Source organism: Hyaena hyaena, unplaced genomic scaffold (genome assembly GCF_003009895.1).
Source record: "Hyaena hyaena isolate Hyena2069 unplaced genomic scaffold, ASM300989v1 scaffold_365, whole genome shotgun sequence".
Classification (NCBI taxonomy): domain Eukaryota; kingdom Metazoa; phylum Chordata; class Mammalia; order Carnivora; family Hyaenidae; genus Hyaena; species Hyaena hyaena.
In genome coordinates this window covers 117,949-123,818 of record NW_024080997.1, presented here as the reverse complement: position 1 = coordinate 123,818, position 5,870 = coordinate 117,949, and the positions used below count along the sequence as shown (strand labels likewise).

General features: G+C 36.6%; 1 non-coding gene across 1 annotated transcript; it reads right to left on the bottom strand.

The window, feature by feature from the left end:
• Nucleotides 1–2,838: 2,838 nt before the first annotated feature.
• Nucleotides 2,839–2,945, bottom strand: LOC120244014. Its single transcript, XR_005531443.1, has one exon. It is a non-coding gene; the product is annotated as a U6 spliceosomal RNA (small nuclear RNA).
• Between the last annotated feature and the right edge of the window lie 2,925 nt (nucleotides 2,946–5,870).

The following is a 5,870-nucleotide window of genomic DNA, read 5'->3' as shown; positions in this document are numbered from 1 at the left end:
CAAGAGATTGAAATTACATTAGTTATGTAAACAGGAAGAAATTAATAAAAAGAGTTAATTCAGTAAAAGTCATTAATGAGGTACTAAAAAGATAAATAAAGAACTCTAGGGTATCAGAGATACAGAAACTGTAAGACATAGCTGCCATCCCTAACTTTGGAGCAACAAAGAAAATCTGGAATTATAAACAGTTTGAAGTCTAGAGGATAGACTTCATAGTGCTGAAATTCAGACTTCTGAGGAGGTGGGGATATTCAGAGGTGTGGGGAATCTGAGCTCAGAAGGAGGAGGAGTGACATGGGACTGAGTCCCATGAACAGGGTGTGTTGGCCAGCTGGTACCGGCATAAGGGCTGGCTCTATGGCTATTGGAGAAAAGCTACAAACAGGGTTCAAACTGCTGCTAACGGGACTCACTGTTGCTGCAGGGGTGAAGAAGTGTTGCTGGGGTGTTACTCATGGAAAAAGAAGGCCAAGAGAAAGTAAATAGGAAGAAAAACAGAAAACAACAGCAAAGGGGAAGGAGCATGTTCCATCTACCTCCTTCTGCTTGCAATCTCTCTGTAACACCCCCCACTGCCAGAATTTAACCAACTGACAAATCAGAAACATGACTTGTAGACACCCAGCCCAGTATCCAAAAGTAAAATATAGAACAGTGGCTTTGAAGCTGAGAGATGATAGTTTAATAACCAGTCCAATCAATCTAGGGCAAGTTCTTTGTTTTTGAGACACAGTTTGTCAAATTAGGACACTAATGTCTACCACAAGAAGATATCTTGAGAATTAGACAAAATGTATATAAAGCATTTTACATAGTGCTTAACAAAATGCATTATTTCACAATTAATAGTTTCCGCTCCTGATTCATCCTCCCAAGTACATCTGCCACCCCCAGAGCCTTCCTTAAACAACGACTCTGTAGAACTCCATGTGTGGCCTCATCTATTGCCAGAATATATCTCAGCAGGAAAAACCTATTTATAAGACCTCAACCAACAGGGAGCTCTAAGTTGGGTACCATATTTGGCTTTTATATTTTCATTTCCATTTCTCCCTGTCATCCTGAAAATCTGGCAAAAAAATAAATCATCTACATATTTCCTTGTCCTTACCACCATCAACTCAATAGGTCACCTTTCTATTAAGATACATTCAAATCACTTCAGTCTACTTCAAGAACATTTCTAGAAAGATTTCAAACTTGATTCAACACACTTCACTCTAAAGAACAGTGTTCAATACCTTGTGTCCTGAAAGGATCACATGCCCAAAAAGCAAACACAGGAATCCACTACAATTTTTCTGATGTTCTCAACCCAGCAACGGCATTCTAGGCAAAAAACCTTAAGACTAGGAAGGAGAGTTATTGAAGGTAGAGCTGATGCTTACAGAACATTTTAGAAGCAAGAGCCACCATGTCCATGAATGGCCAATAAAAACCAACTCTGACATAAATGAAAAATACAGCTCTTCCTCTATCTTGCCTGAAACCATGGGTTCTTAATAGTTCGTTCTCTTCCTGATCCAAGGCTTATGTGATTCCATATTAATTATAAGACCTTGGGAAATTTTCTTCAACCTCTAAGCCTCATTTAATTAAAACAGCATTCCTAACATTATCTCATACTTTGTTGTAGTAATTAGATAAAACAATACATGTTCAAGGCAATACAGGAAACAGGGAGTGGTTGTTAAGTGAGTACATAGTTTCAGTTTTGCAAGCTCAAAGAGTTCTGGAAATCTATTGAACAACAATGTAAACATATGAACTGTACATTTAAAATGGTTACAGTGGAGGGGGTGGGCACCTGGGTGGCTATCTGTTAAGCGTCTGACTTCGGCTTAGGTCATGTTCTCACAGTTTGTGGGTTCGAGTTCCGCATTGGGCTCTGTGCTGACAACGAGCTCAGCCTGGAGCCTGCTTCAGATTCTGTGTCTCCCTCTTTCTCTCTGACCCTCCCCTGCTCATTCTCTCTCTCTCTCAGAAATAAATAAAACATTAAAAGAAACATTAAAAAAAAAAGTTTAAATAAATAAATAAAAATTAAATGGTTACAATGGTAAATTTTATGTTCTGTGTTTTTTACCACATTTTTTAAAAAATGTTTTTTAAATTAATGTATGAATAAAAAGTTCCTATCACATGCACAGGTGTGCGCGCGCGCGCGCACACACACACACACAGAATACACATTCATCACTCATCACAATGCCTGGCACATCATAAGCATTCAAATATCTATAAGGTTCTCTCTCTTTCCCCTTTGAGCCTTTCAACAATCTCTGGACTTCAACCTCAACTGCATGAATTTCTAACTTCTACCCCTCTGAACACTGTATAGGCTTAGTTACATTCCATCCAGTGCTGTTTGTTAACAGTTCAGGTTGAGCATGCTTTATCCTGCCAAGTAGATTGTCAGCTCCTGAAGAAAGGGACCATCTTTTATATTTCTTCCATGTTCTCCTCCATGTCCAATGTAATTTTTGCATTAACTGTTGAGTGAGGGTCTACCTAAAATGAGATGACGCTCCCAGAGCCAAAACATTACAGTTATCCTTGCCTCCTCTTGGGCTTCCACTCATCATTATCAATTCACATTTATTTATTGATCTGTTAGTTTATATTAGGAAAAGTGGGCAAGAGCAATGAACAGAAAGATAGAAAACAAAAAGATAGATAAGACATGACTATTGTCCTCAAAAGTCTCATCACCTATTTTCACAGACAAAGCAAACACAATGATATTGGTAAAACTGCAAGGAAAAATGCTACATGTCCACTGAGTGTTAACAGACAATACGGGAATTCAGTAAGCCATGGAGACTTCAGGGGAAATTCAATAGGAGATTAGTTTTTTATTTGCGTGTCATCCTTGCGCAGGGGCCATGCTAATCTTCTCTGTATCGTTCCAATTTTAGTATATGTGCTGCCGAAGCGAGCACAGGAGATTAGTTTTTTAAAAACTCAAGTACTAGAGTATATATTCTTCAGAGTTAAGATGATTCTTAAGGGGTAAAAAGTCTATCTGCCTACTAACTCTAACTTTGAGATAAGATTATTATATATTTTCAGGCAAATAATAACAACAATAACAATTGCCATGTATTCCAGTACTCCAGTATTCAACATACTATCACTAATCCTAAAAGCAAGGGGTACATCATCCCTATTTATTCATATGGAAATAGTGTGAAAGAAATTAAGTTACTTGCCTATAGATGTAGAGATAGTAAGTATTGCACATGAATATATCTGTCTGATGCCAAAGCATGAATTCTTCCCACTATACAAGTCATTCAGTCATCAAACATTTATTGAGAATTTACTCTGGACAAGCATTATGCTAAAAATATTAAATTAAATAAAACAAAACATGATTTCTTCCTTCAAGGGACTCACAGACTGGTGAGAAGGAAGTTACATAAAGAGACCATCCATACAAAATGTGCTGAGTCCAAGAACAGAGATACACAAAAAGTTATGGAGCATGTAGGAAGGAAACCTAATCCATCCTGGGAAATCCTAAAAAGTTTCTTGGAGGAATAGGATTCTTTAAGTCTTAAGGAAAAAAATAAATAATAATAGCTTACATTTGTGTGCTTACTGGGCAGATACTATTATTAGCCCTGATTTACAGATGAGAAAAATGAAGCACAGAAAGGTGAGCAACTTGTCCAAGCTTCAAGAGTTTATAAGTAGGTGGCAGAACCAGGATATGAATTTGTTCTCTTATAATCTCTATAATTTGCTGCACATGAATAAGAGTCTGCCAGAAAAGTGAAGTGAAGAAGAGCAAGGGAAAGGCAAGAAACTGCACTGAATGAGACAATATAAAAAGTATAATATGGCTAGAGAGGAAATAACAAGAGAGGAAATTGGAGAATTATGGGCCAGATCACAAAAGATCTTGTGTAGCATTCTAAGGATCTTATAGTTTATCCTATAAACTATGGAGGGATATTGAAGATTTGTACATTTATAAATGATTATGTCAGCTATGTGAAGGATGGATATGGGTTAAAACTAATGGGAAATGGGTCCATTAGGAGACAGTTGTCAGTGTTGTTGTTGTTTTTGCTATTGTGGTAAAAAAAAAAAAAAACACATAACATAAATTTACCCTCCTAACAATTTTTAAGTGTACAGTACAGTAAGGAGATAGTTTTAATATTCAGCAAAGAGAGGATGAGAACCTAAACTTGGGTAGAGAGAGCAAGGTGGAAAACGTGGAAATAATGCATGTCTAGATAGCAGAAGAGGCAGAACTTGGTGATGAACTAGATATGCCTATCTTCCTACTCATCAGGCTTTCCTGTTTTAAATAATCTGTCCAGGAAAACAGAAAACATAAATGTATACATTTGTCAGTGCCGAACTGGCTAGGCATGGTGCTAGGCATAGGAGCATGAAGAATGACTAAGACACACTTCCCATCCCGAAAAGGCTTATATTCTGGAGTGGAGGTGGAGAAGAAGGAGGAGTGCAATAAAGGACTATGTGGTTATAAAAGAAACACGTACAACATTTATTGGGGATCCAAGGCCAGAGTGATTAGCCCTAACCAGGGGAGATCAGAGAAGGGCTGAAGGCGAATACACCTCAAACTGAATGTGAACAGATATTTTCCAGTGAATCACATATTACTTGAAATGAATGTTTCCCCAGTGCAAAGTGGCAGGAATACAGCAGAACAAATAGTTTCAGTGTGAAGTGAGGAGGGACAAGATAAACACGTGGACCCCTGAAGGCATTAAAAGCATAACAGGAATTTATTAGCTGCTAGTTCCTCCATTAAAATACGTAAGCACAAAAAGGCAATTGGGGTCACAGAAAGATGAAGGTAGGAAACAAAATAGTGATCTACAATAAAACTATAAGAAATGCTGTGGTTTTATACCACTATCTGTGGCCATGTCATCATGCCCCATCTAGCCCCACCTGAGGCACAGAATTGATGCTCATTATGCCTGGAGAAGCATATGAGTATATTAGAAGTCTATTAGTTCTACACTAGACTCTAGCATTTCCTATAATGATATCCTATAGGATATCATCTTGAGATTCACAGTTAGGGGTCTGTGCATCAGGCACTTCCTACTGCTCTTCTAAAGGATTTTAAATTACCTCATAATATCTTATGTTTGGAAGCCTCACTGCCTCAGTCACAAGTATTGATATTTTTAAGCGAAAGCACACTTTTTTAACCAATGTGTTTACATAGACATAATTTTTTCCTAAATGTAATGCCTAATGTCTACAAGACAATATTATTTATAAATACAAACCCTCAGACTTGAAAAAGAACACCTTTGTTTAACCTGTTTAGTATGTAACATCTACATATTACTAACACTTATACACTCAAGCATCTTCCTGGAAATGGTTATTTATTCCCTTCCAAAGTCAAATTTCTACTGCTGTCCCTAACAATCAATTTAAGAAAAAGGGAAATTCTGTTACTAAAACTGATCACAGACTTCCTAGATCATTAAACGTACTGTCTTCAATACACCAGCAGAGGCTATAAATCTAGTTCTTTGACTTTGTATAATCTCAAATTTCTTTATAATGAGGCTTAAAAGTGTTTTTCATTAAGAAAAATAAAATTATTTAGTGGAAAAATGTTTAATAAAATTATTTTAATTAGGTGTACACATTAATCATGAAATTGCACAGAATAATTATAATGACATTTCTCTACTTATTATAATGAAACTTGTAGTGAGAATGGTTAGAATATAAACAGATAAAAGAGAATATGCAAGTCAGTATTATTTGGAGCAATTTTAAAATGATTTAATAAAGATTGCATCTCCTAGGATAAAAAATTCATTATATGAAGGTGACTTACTTGGAGTTGGGAACCA